Source organism: Pteropus medius, unplaced genomic scaffold, assembly GCF_902729225.1.
Source record: "Pteropus medius unplaced genomic scaffold, Ma_sr-lr_union100, whole genome shotgun sequence".
NCBI lineage: Eukaryota > Metazoa > Chordata > Mammalia > Chiroptera > Pteropodidae > Pteropus > Pteropus medius.
The window spans coordinates 2502952-2522617 of NW_024351732.1; the positions used below are offsets into that span (position 1 = coordinate 2502952).

General features: G+C 37.0%; 1 pseudogene; it reads left to right on the forward strand.

Annotated features, from left to right (window-relative positions):
- Positions 1-2205: 2205 nt before the first annotated feature.
- Positions 2206-2324, forward strand: LOC120588989 (uncharacterized; annotated as a pseudogene).
- The last annotated feature ends 17342 nt before the right edge of the window (positions 2325-19666 follow it).

A 19666-nucleotide genomic window follows, 5' to 3' on the forward strand; every position in this document is an offset into this window, starting at 1 on the left:
TAAAGGATAAGCAAGATGTTTCCTGAAAGTTCACTTACATCATTTGTGCAATGTCTCTAAGAATTAAACTCAACTTTTATTTGCTAATAGATATGTTGAACCCATTAGTGACATTGCTAGAGATTTTGCATCATAAGGGTGTGTAAGGGAAGTATTTCCCAAGAGAAAGTGTATAAAATTCCATTAGGAATGTACCCAACAAATTGAGATGTTATTTAAAGCTTACACTGATTCCCATTTTGATGATCCGACCTAATAAACAGAGTTGAATAAACAGAAATTTGCCTCGTTAATGCCTTGGGCAGAGAGAAGAGGCTCAATTTAGTTATTATACCACCACTATGTGTTTGACAATGTTTCAAGTCCTTTCAGCCAAAAGATTAATCTAAAAAGTCAGTAAATGTTTGTTCAGTGGGGAAAGAATGCATGATGATTGGATTACATATTATAGCTTCATTGATTGACAGCAAAAGTACTGAGATATTTGGTCTGGTAAATTGAAACTCTATTGCATAGGAATAAAAAGAGGAAACTTTGATTGTGTAATCAGAGCGTGTTAACACACTGTTATCATTTCAAATATGTGTTTTCTTCCTTTTGAGATATATATATATATCTAGAGTCTTGGTTTGTTTATACAAAAGATCCTATAGGCTAGGATCATGAAATATAAATAGGAAAGCAGCAATAACTAAAGACAGAAGGAGGGTAAAAATGGAAAACATTTGGACAAAGTGAGAGAAAAATCTAGAAGGGGGAGGGCAAATTTGAACACTATACTACCCTCTTGTATTTTGCTATTCTGAGTTGGTAAGAGAGGGGGAATAGGAAAAAATTTCTTCTATAATCCTGTGAAAGAGCTTTTATCCATTCTTTAACTCTTCCTGTGCAAAGAACAAATTATTTGGAATTTTTTCTTTTAGAATCGTTCAAAGAGATAAAAAGTGTATTTTAGTGATGCCTTTTCATTATCCTTTAGGTCAGTGGTTCTCAGGCTGTAATGACCATAGGGGTCGCCTGTGGAACTTGCTGAAAATGCAGGTGCCAGAACTCCATTCCCTCAAATATCCAGACTCCTTGTCTGAGGTGGAGTCCTCCAGCCTACCTTTTTATCAAGTATCCAGGTGATTCTGATGCAATGGTCCACAGACCACATTAGAATATCTTTTTATTAAGAGGCAACAGAGTATGTAGTCAGGCTCTTCTCCTTTATTGTATCATAACTGAGGTGAAAAGAATAATTTTCTTGGTTTAAGGGCATTTATCCCTGCAGAAATTCTATAGGTAGAGAACTATCCCTCTCATCAAACTTGCTGACTGGATAAAATGTGAAGTTCAATGCTATGCTCCTTAGGAGAAATGCAGCAGAAAAATTAGGGCATAGGTGAAACTTTTTTATTCCAGCTTAGTAGAATTTAAGGTAAGAAATATTGAATGGATAAAGCTGGTTGTTTTCTACAATTAAAAACATAGTCTCTAATAATGAGACAATTGTGAACATTTATGCACCAATGAATAAAACATAAAATACATAAAAGTAACTTTTAAAAAAGAAAAATATTTAAAAAATTGTGGCAGGTCTTAATACAATTATAAATTATATAATTGCAATATATATGTTATATAATTTCTATTAAAGGCAATATATAATTTTTTATTGATTTTAATAAAAGCATAAAATTACTATATTCTTAATTTAGTAGTGAAAAGTAGAGCATAGAATGTGAATAAAACAGAAGTAAACTAAAAACACTATTGATTTGAAATCAAAGCAAAAAATGAAAAGCCCTTGAATGGCCAAGACTTCAAGTTTATCAATAGCATATAATAGCAATTCTAAGTCAGCGTGGATTTCAGCAGGCCCTATGCTAGATGTAATTTATCTAAATGGACTTTTAATGGGTTTACTCTTTCTCTCCTTTCAAATGTAATCATATTTATCTACCACAAATTCATGAAGTGTGTGTGTGCGTGTGTGTGTGTATGTGTGTGTGTGCGCGCGCGCGCGCGCACGAGCGCGCGCTCATCTGTAGTTTTAATGGGGGAAAACTAGGATAAACACAGAACAGCGATGAATAAAAAATATTTCTATTTGCTTTCAGAATATGTTAGTAAGTTAAAAAAGCGATGGTAATTTCCTTGCTTTCTGGTATGATGAGATGTTACAAGCTGATCTTGAACAAGATCGAAAATCAACAATTTGTAGTCTACGGCCATAGAACCCTGAACATGCCTGATCTCGCCTGATCTCGGAAGCTAAGCAGGGTCGGGCCTGGTTAGTACTTGGATGGGAGACCACCTAGGAAGACCAGGTGCTGTAGGCATTAAAAAGAAAATCAACAATTTCTCAAAGAGCCCTGGTATTTAAGACCATAATTTGTGTGGTAGGGGGTGCTCATTGCTCCTGGGTTGGTCATTGTTTCTAAGGCCTTTTCAGTGGACAGCATTGGGGTGGGGGAAGAACATATGTATATGTGTGTATATGTACATATGTGTCCATACACACATATATATGCATATTTATTTACATATTTATATTTAAAGATGAAATACATTACAAATCCATACTTCCAATTAAAATTTAGGCTACTACATTTTAGCTTAATCTCATCAATCTTGATCTATATATCATTCTGTCATGTCAAAAGTCTTTGTTTCCAATGTCATTAACATAATAACTAATTTTTGAATTCCAAAATTCATGTAGCCTCAGAATAACAATACCCATGCTACCTTGAAGGCATGATTACTAAAATTTAAAGAAAAAAAAAGTAATCTTACCATTCTCGAGGTGTGTCTTATTAGAGGTATTCAGCATAATAAATGTTTTAAATTGCTTGAAATAACTCTTCTGCGTATGGGTATGCTACCAACTCCATACATAGCTAGGTTCCTTTGTTTCATCATGATTTCAATTTTCAGGAACTGTTTTTTAGATTTTATTTTTATTTTTTAATTATATTAAATATTTGATCCCCCGATCAAACATATAAATATTACCCATGTGCTGTGTCAGCTTATTGTCCATCTTGAGAGCAATCTTCCTGTTAGCCTTATGGCACATTAAGTCTTTTGGAATGAATTGGGTTTGAACGAGTGGGAATGATAACAGAGATTTCTAGCTTCAATCTCTGTCTCCCATACTCTTTTCCTTCCTTCCACCCATAGGTTACCATTTTATATTTTTATCATTTTTTAAAAAAAATAAGCAAACCTAACACACTCACATTGGCATGTTCTCTTTTTAAACACTTTTCTTTTCCTTGCATTTTTGTCATTTATCCAGTGACAAAATGATACCTCATAGAAAGCCCTCCATAGCCGTAAATAAAGGAATATTGTATTTCTTGTATTGAGTATTATAATTTCATAGCTGTAACACAAATCAATCTCAAAATTAATAAATTATTGAAGTCAGAGACTCTGACCAAACCCTGTGTCCCTTGTATTCTGTAATTTGTAAACTGCATTTGAATGGCTCGAGTTCTGTGCTGCAATTGGTACCGGTTCTGCCAGCTCTGTGATAGAATGACTTTCCTGCTCAGTATATTCACTCTATTTTATTTATTTTTTATTTTTCGAACAAACAAATGTATATTGAGAGCTTCATGTCAGTACGGGGTATACCAAGATACACAAGATGCTTTCTGGCTTCAAATAGTTAAAATGCTAGCAGAGAAAACATAGCTATTAGCATTAACATGGTGTGGTGAGTGCTGAGCACATGGTGCTTAATCTCCTCTCCATCTCTTTTCCCTGGGCTGTTCCCTTCGATGGCATTGGGGATAGTGAGGAGTGTGGGAGGCAAATTGGGAGATACTTCAAAGTATGTCCGGTAGGGCCCTAAAACTGGCTTAAAAGTACAGGGGGAAACACATAGTAGACATTTAATAAATATTAATGTTTCTCTCTTCCCCACTTCCTTCCCCAAATAATTTTCTTCCTGTAGAGCTAAGTGTTATTTCATCCTCTGACTCATAGTTGTTGTAACAGTCACACTCTCTGCATTAAATATAATCTTCTCAGACTGTCACCCCATTTCTATTAGTTTATCATTTTAAACCTCTCTTTTAAACGTCTCCCCACTCCTTTCTCTTTTCCTAATGCTTCTGTTTTATAGCTTTCCAGTCATCCCTGCTGCTTACTCTTTTATTCTGATGTAACCAACCCCACTTGTACAAACCCAATTCATTCCAAAAGGAGACTTAATGTGCCATAAAACTAACAGGGAGATTGCTCTCAAGGTGGGCAATAAGCTGACACAGCACACGGGTAATATTTATTCAGCAATAAGACTTCGAGAAATACCAGCCACGGCACTGCTTGCAAATCACCGAGTAATTATCCATTTTAGGTCCTTAATCACTGGAGCAAAGCCCTTCATAAGTAAACACAAATCGTGAACGAGAAGCTGGATGCTAAAGAAAAATGAGACAAGAGAGAGGCAACCTCTGGGGGTGAGGTGAGGTGGGGTGGAGGAGGCTTCTTCCTGCAGTCTTTATGGAGGCAATAAATTACGGTGGTCAACATCAGGGTCTCTGATCTCATATAGACACAGGTTTAAGTATTGCTATGATCTTGGGCCAGATGCTTAACCTTGGTGTGCCTTGATTTTCTTCTGCAGAAGATGGCCCTGATGCTCTCACCTTACAGATTTATTACAGGGATCAAGTTATACGATGTGTCTGAAAGTGCTGGTATTTAAGAAATACAAACACATTTCTTTCAATCAATATTTATCATCATCTTCATCTTCATTAACAACTACCAAATTTTTCTTCAGGGAACTTTGATTATTTTGAAAGACCCGGAAGAAACCACAAATTGTATATCTGTTCCTGTACTGTTTCTGCAGAGAAGGCCTAGGCACTAAGAGTCACCCATGAAGAAGGGTAACTGGAGATGTTACATTCAGCTTGCTGGTGCCACTGACTCACAAACAGGGGCGAAGGTCTAATGTTTGGAGGGAAATAACAAATGGTGCCTTTTCAGAAGCTGCAGTTAACCTCCAGAGCTAGCATTGAAAACATTAATCTTGACCTAGGTACCACTAACAGCTAATATCTAAAGATTCCCAGCACATTTTAGAGCCTGCATGACAATGACCCTCATCTCCAGATCCCCATTTTTAGTATGAAATCATAGGCCTTAATTTTTGAAACAGATCTTTTGTTCTACCAGATCTGAGTCTTGCTTAAAATCACATATATGCTTAAAATGCAAACAGAGAAAAACAACTTAAGCTCAATTAAGTTTCACCACTACAGTTACAAGGAGTACCCCTCTGTATGTGTGTTCCTTGTCTTTGCTATTCTTTCTACTGAATATTCGTCATAGGCTGAAGGAACCCAGGTATTTGAGAATAGGTTCAAAGTTGAGAATGGGCTTTGTGACTCTTTCAAGATAGACCCTTCAGTTATAAAAAATGAATCTGTGAGTCTTGCAATAATAGTAGCTCACACTTATTGAATATTTGTTACGTTAGGCTCTGTAATGAGAACTTTGTATTGATTCATTTATTCTATCCCATTTCCTTGTGACATAGTTATGACTATTGTCCTTATTTTACAGATGAGGAAACTGAAGCACAAGGAAATAACCTTTCCACAATTATACAGCATCTAAATAAGAGGCAGGACATGGACCCCAGGTGGTCTGGTACAGATAGAGCTCGTGTACCTTAAAATCATACTATGCTGCTGCCTCTTTGTGGGGAGTAAATGTGCATCCTCTTCTCTTCAAAAGCTCAGAGAAATAATCTTTCAGAAGATGGGTTGTAAAACTGAACACAACACAACATGCAATTTTCAATAACGAATAGCATAAACTATTATGTTTTATTTATTTTTTATTTAAAAATTTTGTTTTTTAAAATCTTTTTAAATATTAAAAGATAGTTACTCCATAGGGTCCTGATTAAATTGGAGAATTCAGAAAGAGAGAGGGATTTCAAAAGATTCTTTGGATTCAACATCGGATATATTTAATAACATTGACTTACAGAATTGGACATGATGTAAAAAATTATATTCTCCCAACTCTTCCATTTTGTGAATGAGAAAACTATTGAGTGAAATGACATGCCTGAAGACACAAAGCAAAATAGAAAATAGAATTCTGCTCCCTCAATCCCTAGTGCTATTCACTTTGTAGATATGTTTGGGTTTTAATAAATTAAACAATAATGCATCTGGCTTTGATATATCCAAGTAAACAAAATTAGGACAAACCTTAATAAGGAGATAATGGCTTCTGTATTTCTTAAGATGCCATATTGGGCCTGCCATACCCAGCTAAATAGAGTTTGAAGACAGGGACATGATGATCTGTTAGAGAGGAATAGTCCACGGTTATCTATTTCAGTCACTCAACGTAAAAGTTTTTCATTATCGCTAACCTACTACTCCCTTGTGTTTCAGGGAGGAAGGACCTAGGATCTCTCTCTTGGACCAGTTACGCCATATAAGATGGGTGTCACTCAAAGTAAACTGGTATGTCACATGTCAGTGGACTTGGGTAGTGACTGTCTTCTCTTTGTGCAAATATTATAAGCAACATGCTTAGTTGATTTTAAGAAAGTGGACTGAGTTGCTCATTATAAACATTCACCACTGTGATTTCTATTTCTAAAACAAATTCCATAGAAATTCTGTTAAAATTACAATAGCAATGTTATGGCGGGCAGAATAATGCCCCCCTCTTAAAAATGTCTGTATCCTAATGCCTGGAACCTGTGCATATATTATCTTACATGGTAAAAGGGACTTTGCAGATATGATTAACGGTATGAACTCTGAGATGGGGACATTATCCTGGATTATCAAGTGGGCCCAATCTTATCATGAGTCCTTAAAAGTGGAAGAGGAAGGTAGAAAAATGACTCAGAGAGATATAATGGAAGAAAAATGGGAGACATTATAAGCATGAAAGGGACTCAACTGATGTTGCTGGCTTTATGAATGGAGTAATAGAGGAAGGGGCCATGAATCAAGGAATACAGGTAACCTCCAGAAGCTGAGAATGGCCCTCAGCTTACACTCATTAAAGAAATGGGGACTTCAGTTCTACAAACACAAGGAATTGAATTCTGCCAATGGCTTGAATGAAAAAGGAAATGGCATCTCTCCTAGAGCTTCTGGAAGGAACACTATGCTGGCGATGCCTTGAATGTTGGCCTGGTGAGACTAATGTCAGATTTGTGACTTACAGAGCAGTAAGATAATAAATTTGTGTTGTCTTAAGCCATTCAATTTGTGGTTATTTGTTATGGAAGAATAGTAAACTAATACAATTCCTCATTTGAAAAACTTTATTTCCACATATACATTGATTTTCAGAACTAGAAGAGAACTTATTGAGACCAGATCTGCCTTCCTAACCAAGTCTTTTTCCTTTTTTTTTCTCACTGTTCTGATTGCTTGTCTCCCCAACATCTATTATACAGATAAATATCTTGATAACCTACTGCTGGTTTCTATGTTGCAGATAGAGCCATACATTGAGCTTATAAATCAGTGTTTACCTTTGTATAGAAACTGACCAAAATAATTTCTTTAAATTATGGAAACACCAAACATATGAATGAACAAAATAATAACCATCAAGTAATTTCATAAAGACATGTATATACTCTGTTAGTTACATTGAGTTGGGAAGGAAAAGAATTCATTGTTGCCTTTCCCCACCGTGACAGAACTCACTTCATTGTGTGGTGGTGGTGGTGGTGGCAGGGTGGACTCATTGATTGGCTTAAGCTATTCGGGGCCCAGTGAGCAGGTATGTAGACAATCTTACCCAATCTATAGGACGGAGAAAGGGGATGGGTTAGTTTCCCCAAGGAAATTGATGGTCTTTTTTTTCCCCCGGAAGAAGGAAAAAGATGCTGGGCTGAAAATGACAGGCATCCCAGAAAATACATCTATTGCTATCCAAAATAGATTGCATACTTGAATTTCCGTAGATAAAACTCACTGAAAGCAAAAAAGCTCAAAGTCCAGGGTTCCTCCTTAGCTGATGTGTAAATCGCTCAATCATTTTGGGTTGTAGCATCTCCTTGTCTTTTGATATATATCTAAACTATAAATTTATCCACACCTAACTCATCCAGTACACTGTGGGGTATGGATGGTGTAAAACTCCTTTTTGGAGAAGTAGATATTGGTAAATTATATACAGAGGTCATGTATCCATGGCAATCATTATCTCCTGCAGGTCAGAAAGTAGGAATGTTGATCTCTGATAGAGAAGGGAATTTCTTGGTCCATCATTCTGGTAGCCCCAGGTTCTGCTCTCTGACAGTGTCTTCCTTTTCCAGCGTCCTCTGCAGCCCTAATTTGAGATGGCCACTGCCTAGAATTTACTTTCTGTATGTGAGTTGTACTTCGCTAGCAGCCTACCTGACACAGTGTGCATTCAGGGATGTGGAGATTTTCTTAGGGGTTAGATAATCACAGACAATACTTAGACAAGTTTGTGTTTTGTTTTCCAATATGATTCTGTTAAATGCATAGTAGAGTATCTGTCTATTTGTTTCATTTAAATCAAAATGGTCTTTGAGTCCAGAACCTCATATGGGAATTGTGGTTTGTAGCGTAACCGATCTCGACGCCATTTTCTGCCTTTTAATAGCCCTCTCCTCAGTGGCTTCTGTATTGGACTGTGTTTTCAGACAATTCAAACCAATAAGTGTGGAGAGGAGAGACCACTGATCTGTTCCTTGTTACAGACCAAACACTTGCTATACCTTCACATAGAGATTCAATGTGTTTCATGTTTCAGCTTTCCCCACACACACTTGGGAAATCACTTTCAAATTTCTGTAGGCCTCCTCATTTTTTCCACTTGAAAAAATTGGCTTTTACTATTTGCCACCCACAGTGCAGGGGGGATGAGCATGAATGTGGGCAAATTCTACAGAGCTTAAAATAAATGTCCTTGGTTTGAAGCAAAGTGCTTTCAAACACTAATAAAATCATTATTGTCATTAGAGCCAGACTTTAAGAGTGGAAAGTGGATATTTGTATTCTGTTAGCAGTGAGGTAAAACAACAACAACAACAACAACAACAAAAAAAACAACAACAAAAAAACCCTTTTCATTTGTGTATGGAATACAAATGCATTATTAATGACTTTGGTGCATTTTACATTTATTGTGACTACTCATATTTGGGATTATTTTTACCATTTTATTTGATGTTTGCTTCCTCTTTATCTCTTTTTTTCTTCCTTTTTACCTTTTTTGTTCTTTTAAGTAGTCTTTATTTCCTTTTTCTTTTCTATTGTTTTAGAAGTTTTATATATATATATGACTCCCAGTGGATGCCTGAAACCCAGGATAGTACTGAACTCTATATATACTAGGTTTTTCCTATACATACACACCTATGATAAAGTTTAATTTATTAGTTAGGCAAAATGAGATTAATAACAATAACTAATAATAAAATAGGGCAATTATAATCATATGCTGTAATAAAAGTTATGTGACTGTTCTCTTTCTTGCTCACTCTCAAAGTATCTTATTGTATTGTACACATCCTTCTTGTGATGATGTTAGACAATTAAATGCCTTTGTGGTGAGATGAAGTGAGGTGAATGACAAGCGTTGTGATGTATCTTTAGGCTGCTAATGACCTTATGAGGATACATCAGAAGGCAGATCATCTGCTTTGGGTGATCCTGGATCATTGAGCCATTACGGTGTCCATGGTTGGATGTCAGGAGCAGGTAATGTCTGTCCATGGTTAGGGAAACTTAATATTTTCTGTCCACAGTTGACTTTGGGTAATTGAAACCATGGAAGAGTGAAATCACAGAAAAGGGGGGGATTCCTGTATAAGCTTTTGTGTAGACATATGTTTTGAATTCTTTTGTGTATAGAACTAAAGGTAGAATTGCTATGCAATAAGGTAACTCTATGTTTAACTTTTTTGAGAAACTTCCAAATTGTTTTCCAAACTGTAACGTATGAGGGTTGTAACTTCTCCATATATTTATCGACATTTGTTATTTTCCATTTTTTTTAATTATAGCTATTCTGGAAAGTGTGAAGTAGTATCTCATGTTTTTGGTTCTCATTTTTCCAGTGAGAATGGTGAGCATTTTTCATGTGCTTATTGGCCATTTGTGTATCATGTTTAGAGAAATACGTACTTAAATTCAGTGCCCATTTTAAAATTGGGTTATTTGTCTTTTTATTAAAAAGATCTTTATCAGATATTTGTCCATCTTGGCTGGGAGATCCACTTTTATTGTTTTGGAGGTGATATTTTTATTTCCTTACTCCTAGATTCAATAAAATCTCTCTCTTAAGGCATTGTAAGAATATATAAACCCATTGTCTAAAATGCTATCATTTAAAACAGTAAGGTTCTAATACTCTAGATAAAAGACAGAAATCAAACTGATAAAGCTATCAGGAACAATCTCAATGGACTTCTCCTTGTGATACTATAAACCAGAATTGCTGCCAGCTCACAGAGCGGGGTGGGGATGGAGGGGGTGGGAAAAGATAACTGGTAGTGTCACATAGAGCACACCAAATTAATTTCCATTCACTTTCCTTAAAGGACCAAAAAATCCAGTCTGCAATTATTTGCAAGTAATTCATCGTATAGTGTTAAGGTAGATATGAAGAAAAGAACAAAAATCAGCGTTTGGGTGAAATACTCACATCCCATAGCCTCCTTTTTATAGTAGGCTTCTCAGCTTGAGTGATTTCTCCTTAAGGATTAGAAACCAATGAACTTTCTTTTCATACAAGAACAACTAGAATACATTTGTACACAGCTAGCCTGATCCCCAAATATTCCTACAGCCACAACTGAGTTTTCAGCGCATGTCCTAGACTTCCAGTTCTGCCAAAATAATAGGCTAGATAACAATAAAATGTCTTTATTAAAAACGCCGAGAAAGTCTACAGAAATATACTGAATATCCTTTAAACTCATAACTACAATTCTGATAAAGTAAGGGAAATTCTCAGGAAGCAGATATAAAGAGAATACTGAAAACTCAAATGTATGTAGGTGAGCAGAAGTTGCAGCTGCCCTAGGAGGTTATTGTCCATCTCAATGATCCGTATTTTCTATTGTTATGTTTTATCACCATGGAAGACGAAACCGAAACCAACAGGAAAAAGGGAAATGCAACTGACTCCTACATAGAGGTCGGATCCTTGACAGTCGGATGAGTTAAATGTATCAAAAAGACTTTGGGTTTTTCTTAAAAATTTATAATTATGAATCTAATCTGACTTAAATAAAGAATTTTCTGATCCCAAATTCTGGGCTGCGTGTGTTACACCACATGACATCCACTGTGCAACACTACTCTCCTCTAAACTTGCTGCCAATTCATCACGCTTCTGAAAGGGATGTTGATATTTTAAAGTAAATTTCCGGAAGCCGTGGCATAAGTGGGGCCATCTCTTTATTTTGTTCTTTGCTGAATTATAAACACCTAGAACACTGGTTGGCACGTATGAGCAGTTATTAAGTATTTAATGATGAATGAATGAATGAATGAATGAATGAATGATGTTCACAGAACTAGAAGTTTTTGGAGGGGAACCCAGTATTATTTCTGTTGTATATTTCCAGCGCCAAGTTCTTTTTCTAACCTATTAGGCACTTACTAATTGCTGCCAAATAAATCTTAAAACCCTCACAAATTATGACTATTTTGCTGCCTGCCTGTCCATTCTGTCTTCACTCTTGTTCTGGTACAAATTACACTACACTCAGATTATTTTTATAGTCTCGTATTTCCTGCCTCCATTCATTCTACTGTAATTTGTAGTGTACTATGCAGCCAGAAATCTACCTAAAACACAGATTTCAACTTGTTACATAGCCTGAAAATCTTCAGTGGTTTCATATCACTAAAAACCTCATTCTGACATTCAAAACGCTCCATAGTAAATCCATCTGACTTTTCATTCTTTCCCCTTATGATTCTCTCCTGTATCTGAAATTGCTATTCCAGCCTATCTACTAATGCATAAATCCTTTACTTTTCCACTTTTGCTCCTTTGATCACATTAGTTGCTACCTGAAATGCCCTTCCTCTCTAACATGTCTATTAAACCCAGTCACCTTTATCTGAACTTTTCCTCTAAATCATATGACACTTATTTTATAGTTCCTTTTGATTCAGCTTAATATATTTTTCAACAAGATTATGGAGGATGGCAAACACATTTTGCTATTTTTATTTATTTATTTTGCTTATTGATTTATAAACATGCACTTTCAAACAAAGGTTGAATTTCATTCTGAGTGTTACAGGGGGCCACTGGAGTAATTTAAGCAGAAGAGTGATATGATCTAACTAATGTTTTAAATAGGGTTCCTCAGCATCAGCATTATTGATATTTGGGGTCGGATAAATCTTCATTGTGGGGAGTATTCCTGCGCCGTGTAGAATGTTTAGCAGCATCCATGGCTTCCACTTACCAGATGTCAGGAGCAACCCCATCCCCCATTGTGACAATCCAAAATGTCTCTAGACATTGCCAGACATCTCTTGGAGGACACCCAGGTGAGAACCATTGGTTTAACAAATCCCACTGGCTGATATGTGGAGAAGAGAACAAGGGAGAGAAGACACTGTGCAGATATACCCACTGTCTCTGTTCCTCTGACCTTGGATTGAGGCAAGGAGGAGACAAAAGAAATGTCTATTAGCGTTACAGCTGAAGCTTTACTGTGATCTGAGCAGAGATAAATAATGCATCAGTGACTATCTCTTCTCTGAAAGGTTAAAAAAGAAAAATATAGCAGGTCCGAACAATATAATTAGGAGGCTTGTGCTATTATGTTAGATCTAATTGCATACAGATAATTATGCTATAATCTGAAAATAGAAAAAAAAATATTTTTACAAGTATTTATCTGTTAGCTTGAGAATTCACATTTGTCCCTCTCTGGAACCAGGCTGGGGCTTGGGAAGGAGCTTTCAAAGTTTAATTGAGAATAAAATAATAACTTATATTCAAGAAACATGGCAGTCTTCAGAATTTAAAAGGTTTTATTCTTAATTATTCTTGAGAGATTTCTTCCTGAAATCAAATGCGAATAACAAATATTTAGTAACAGATGATAGAGCATCAGCTCTCGCTTCCTGTAGCCTCTGACTTAGGTAGTTTTTTCTCCTTAATCGTAGCCTGCAAACCAGGATACCCTGGACTCCAAAACCAAGCCAGACTCCAAAACCAATCCTCGCTCCAGGCAAGGGTAAGAGAAGGAGCTCCATGTCATTTACTTTTTGCTCAGCTTTGAGTAAGTATTGCTTCCAGTTCTAACCCAACATTGGGAAGCTTCCCAATGGTCTGGTTCCTAATTTGGTTTTTATCTCCCCTAATGCCTGGATTTAATGTGTTGTAAACCAATTCTCCTCACCTTGTTGAAATTGGTGCCACTATTTTTCTGATACTGGCTATTGGGCTACAGTACATTTTAAAATATTTTTTCTTTCTTTTTTTAATTTAAAAAACAAAGTTATTTTCTATAATAACTGAACTTTTGCGAGCACAAAAGTAGTTTTAAAATAATTCACTGGAAAAAAGTACACATGAATATTTATTACATAAAGACACAGGCATTTTTCAATTTCTGTTTAGATCTGAGTAGAGAACTCATTTACAGTTAAAATAATAATATAGTAGTAGTAGTAGTAGTAGTAGTAGTAGTAGTAGTAATAATGACTACCACAGCAGCAATAAGGTGGCAAGACATATATATTTTCTTCCATTCATGCTTTTCTGCCTTTCTTATTCATTATAAAATTGAAGGTGTTCATTAAGAAAAACGATGAAACAGAGACTGTTTGTATAATAATAATACATTAAAGTTATGTTCTGGAAGGAAGACAATACAGTGTAGAGAAGAGTTTGTCTTGAATATGATTTTCTCTGCAGCAGAAGAAACTACGGTCACTACTTAGAGTGTTAAATCTGGAAAAAGGTCTGTTACTCCCCACTTCAAGATGAAGTTCTGACAGTTGGGAGAGTGTAGAGGGGTAGAAAGAGGGAGGGATGGTAACGAGGGAGAACAAGAAGCCAGTGATTAAAGGGACTCCAGGTGACCCATTGTATGAACTAATAGGTGATCTGATGAGAAAAGTAAAGGAAAATTTGGTTCTACTTTTTGTTTCTGTGAGTTCATGATTGCCTAATACAATTATATTTCACGGTAATACACTGCGAACACTTTCCCTCCTACTGTTTGAGAAAGAACCACCAGCACCAGCACCTGCACCACGAGAACAACTAATATTGCAGACTTAATTCGTGCCGCCATCTTGCTTAGTCCCTCACCAGCCCTTCCTCTGTGCCCTCACAATACTCGATCTTTTTGCAGGCTTCCTTCTCAATGAATTGGAAAAGCCAGTGTCAGCTGCTAGTACAGAAATACTTTGGAGACACAGAGGAGTTGCCAGGGGAGTTCACAGAGCTGGAACCAAAATAGGGCAGACTATTTTTTCCTAGGCATCTGACTGCCCAAGGGGCTGACTGATCTGCATTGAAGCTGCTTTGTTCATTTCTCAGTGACAAGGGCCTAGTGGCTGTCAGGACAAGATCCTTGGAAGCTTAGAGCTAAATTAAAAGGCAGTGTTCCCTTTCCGGGCTCTCAGCTACTCTCTGAGGATCACTCTTGAACTAGCTCTGAGAGAGGACCAGTGGGCTGTGTGATTGTGATTACCCAGCCTTGTCACAAGTGTGGAATTTCACTTTGCGGCATGCCAGAGGGCCGATTGGAAGGAGGGCTGATGACACCTTGAAAACCTAGTTTGCAGATGTGTTCAGCTGGCTCTGGAGATGCTTCCTCTTCCTGAAATGGCACTGCACACAGTCCTCTTCCCATCCCCCCACCCTCTACTCATTACCACTAATCACCTCCTTAAAGTATTATGACTTCACAACCCCTGTTTGGTGAGTTGCATTTGAAGGGAGCTAAATCCTCTAAGTAAAGGCAATTTGTCAGTGCAATATTAAAACAAAGTGTGAGGAAGGAACACTTCAGCAAAAGCCAAGCTCCCTAACCTTTCAAGAGCAAGTGTATTTAATTTGAGCTGAATCAGGAAGACCGTTTGGATGTCTTATGTATTTATAAGCATTATGTGCAGGCTTTATTTTACCCCAAAGGCTGCTTGTAATTCTTTTCCTTTGCAAAAATGTCTTCTCGAGCTGTAAGCTGAATTCTGAATCCTCACCACTGTCTGGAGTACTTGCGGGCTTGCTCCATCCACGTTAAGGCTATTTCCTCAATATTACTTCCTTTCTCTATTTTCTTATCCCTTCTACAGCCCTCAGTACTTCAGCCAAGGGAAGCTGTTAGTTATACCTCAGAAATGGGAATTTTAACAAAACATCTTAACTAGTCTTCCTGTTTCTGGTTTCCACCTCTCTTGCTGAAAAGCAATGCTAACTATTCTTCACATTGCTGTCAAAGTGATCTTTCAAATATATATATCCATCATATTGTTCTCTTGCTTAAAACTTCTATTACTCTCTGTTACCATGTCCAAGCTACTTATCATGGAATTCATGGTTGTTCTGTATATCTGCCCACGGTCATGCTATTTTATAGCTTCCATGCCTTTTATGGAACTGACTGGAATGCCTCTTCCTTTTAATCTCATGGTTTGGGCAGTTCAATTCATCCTTCAAATTCTATGTCAGTAATCATTTCTTTTTGAAAGCCTTCTATGACTTGCCTGTGTATTTAATCATTTCCTCCTCAAGATTACTTTTGTCTCTTGTATATTCTTGTATTGGTATACTTATTGGGTATTATAATTTGTTTACATCCTTCTCTCTTATTATATTATAATTCTTTGAAGGTAGAAGTTATAGCTTACTTATTCCGCTGTCTTCAGCATTTAGCATGGTGCTTGACACACAGTAAACTCTCCACAGCTACTTCTTGAATTGATTTATGCTTATTCACACAACTAGCAGCTGTTTGATGGAAAATAAGACAGTATACAAATATGAGAGAGAAAATATGGCTTGAAGTGGAGGAATCATAAATTAAATAAGTTGTACGAGACTGACGCTATGTTTTTTTCCAATCAGATAAGCTGGAGGAGGTATCCTCCTACTTCTGAGTTAGATGAAGTTGATTATGTTTCTATTTTGATCTCTGGTCTCTTTTCTTCTTTCTTCATTTTTTTTTTTCTCTCTCTTTCCTAGAACTAACAGGCACTTCTCCCAGTGCCATCTTTCCTCATCCTGCATTTCACATGCTGGTCTTATCCTAAAGTCAGGATAACCCCAAACAGTACCAGTTTATACCTGTATTCCCAGTTTCTTCAAGAAAAGTGGACGCTTTTGTTTTCAAGTTTCAGGGTTTGGACAATAAATTCTGTGGCCATCCTGCACACACGCGCGCGCACACACACACACACACACACACAATAGGAATGGAGGGAGCAGAGAAGGGATACGGAGGAAAGTGGGAGAAGGGAAATGACAAAGTGGTTAGTGTAATTCAAGTAAAGAAAGAGGGAAAGAGAAAATTGCCTCTTTCAATAATGGCAATAAGTAATATTTATGACATTATGTGTTTTAAAATTATTTTATATGTCTGATCTCATTGGGTTTCTACAACTTGATGTGGGAGCTAAAATGGGAAATACAATCCTTGTTTACAGATGAGGAAAGTGAAGCTTCAGTTGGTCCAAGTTTACATGGTAAGTAGCAGCACCAGGATTTGAATCTACAATTTTCTAACCAGGAGTTTGCCGCAGTTTTTGGTGTGTCTATTGTGATTTCAAAGCTGTTTTCATTTAATTTGTGATAAAAATTTAGAGACTAATAAAAATGGGAACTCTGTACTATTCTGCCTGGAACTCATTCCCTTTGGGCTGAAAACTAGAGGGGATTATAACTGTCCTTTACTCTCTATTCTCATTCTGAGAGTCCACAACCATCACTAGCCACGATGTAGGAAAAAGTCTTAGATATATGGTGCAGGCCACATAGACACATGTGCCCAGCATTTTCACATACATGTACAATATAAAATATCAACACAAATAGCAATTAAAATTCAATTCATAAATAGCTTGTAGTGGATACTGATGGTGTCTGGTCTCTATCACCTAAGTTTCCTCACTGCTAACATCTGAGACTCTCTGACTTTCTATGGCTATAGGGACATGATTCAGCCCACAAGCAGGGCAGGGCAGAAATGCTAGTAGATAAATAACCCCAGTTTCCTTCTCCTCACATTGGGGGGGAGTCAACTCTGAGGCCTGTTCAGCACTGTCTCCTGAAGCCCCCCAGGAAAACTGAACTTCAGTTGCCCACAGAAGGAACCTGCTTATTCCTGTATTTTGCAGTGACTTCCTCGTCTTCCCATCTCACTTCCTCGCATCCCTACTGGTGCTTCCTGGTATCACCTCCCAAATAAACTTGCACTAAAATTCAAATTTCAAGGTCTGCTTCCAGGGGAACCCAATTTAAGACATCCCTTCTTAAAGCCTGAACTTTGAGCACTTGTAAAAAGAGAATGTTAGAGTTCTCTGCAGTTAACAAATCAGCTTGAAATAAAAAAGTCACTAATCCACACAAACTACCTTCTGTGTTTGGTCTGAAGGAAACAGGCATCAATGGAGACCAATGACCATGGTCGACAACTACTGGGAGTGAGAGTAACTCTCTAGTTAGATATATACAAATTGCAGCTTGTTACTTATATGTATGTTTGCCATCAGATTCTACAGTTGTACATATTGCCTTCCCACTGTTCTCAGAGAAAGATATGTGCTTCTTCCTATTCGGGGCTAATTCTTCCTCCATGAGGACAACGATGTCCTCCTGTTCACTTCAGGGACCTTGCAGCTTCATCCTAATCTCTCTTTTGTTCATATAATTCCCTCTTTCCACTCCTTCCTCATAGACAGAGTATTCTATTACAAAAATGATCCTGGGACCTTGGGATCTTTCTTCCTATTCCAGTCAATATTCTAAAAAAGAATAGACTCCTCTCTATTTCATCACCTCCCACTCACTTCTCAGCCCACAGCAATCTGGCTTCTACACTTACCATTTGACTGAAACTCTTTTTTAAAAGGTCAAAGACCACTACTGATCAGATTGTGGCAAAATCCAATTGTAAATGTCCAGGCTTATATCACTTAATCTAATCACAATAATTGACAGTTCAGAGATGAAAAGCAATATTGCATGTATAGTGAGTGCTCAATAATGTTAGTTATTATTACTAAGATTATTTTTGCCTACTCCCTGATTTCTTGAGACCTATTCCAAGACTTTCCGGAAACACAACTTTTGTTTGTTTGCTTGCTTTTCTCCTACCTATTTGATTTCCCTTACTTAATTTTCTTTGCTGGATCTTATGCTTTCACTCCCTTTTTAAATGTTTGTGTCCTTCCAGAGTTCTAGTCTCTTCTTTTCTCTCTCCGCACATGTCCTAGCGAGATTCTTTTTATTTCCATAACTTCAGAAATTCATTTCTCTAGGTCAGAATTACTTATTGAATGACAGGTTTTTATTTGCAATTCTTTTCTGAGCATCTCCATCTGGAGGTTCTAAAGGGCTACCAAACTCAATATATGCAATGCAGAGTTTATTTCATTTGTTATGCCTTTCTACCCCCTCTCTACACCTCCTGTAGTATTTCCTATCATGAATGGCACCAGCACCTCTTTAGAAGTCCAAGCCAGAAACCTCTATATAATCTTATTTTCCTCCTTCTGACATACTAACCACCCCTGCAACCACATCTAATTGTCTAGGATAGCATATAGATGCTAATTTTTCAATATCCCTCTAATCTGTTTCCTCACATCCAATCCACAGACATTACTTGAATTTGTGATCTCATGATCTCTTGCTAGGAAGATTGTCCCAGTAGTCTTCTTGCTCCTTATCTACGGTCTTGTCTACTTCTAGTTTACTGACCGATGCCAGAAGAGATTAAGAAAAATAATTTTATATATAATATTGCCATGTTTGAAATCTATTGGTCTTAACTAGGCGCATACATACAAAACTTCAGGACCTACAAAAACCTTTAGAATCTAGATGTGGTTAGCTTTGGAGCCTCATAAATCATCACTTCTTACCTAAATGTACACAGTCATACAAGACTGCTTAGTGACACACTCTGTGTCTGTTTCCCGGGCATTCTCCTGGGCATTCTCCCACCCACACACCCACTTCCCTCAAGGTAAGAATTAGTATTTTATACTACAATGAACATACATCCTTTATGGTCCACTCCATCTCATATTTAGAATATCTTATGTTCATATTTGTCTCCCCTGTGAAATCTGCAAAATAGGTCTGTGGAATCCTCAAAATAAGATATTTCATACCATTCGTCTTTAAAATCAGAGTTTATCACTGTGCCTTAGTTCACTCCAGGCAATGAATTCAGTAATTTTTGTGCAATTACTGTTTGTTATCTTCTAAAGACTGATTACAAGAAGCTCTTCAGGGATTGTTAAGAATCTAATAACTATGTGAAGACAAGAATTTGGCTTCCAACATGAGCAAAGCAGAGTCTAATGAGAACTGGAGTCAGAGGCTAAGGGTTCAAGTCCTGAATTCTACCATATTCTTTTTCTGTGACTTTAGGCAAGTTATGTAAAACCTTTGAGCTTAAATTGGCTCACTTTTAAAGTTAGAATAA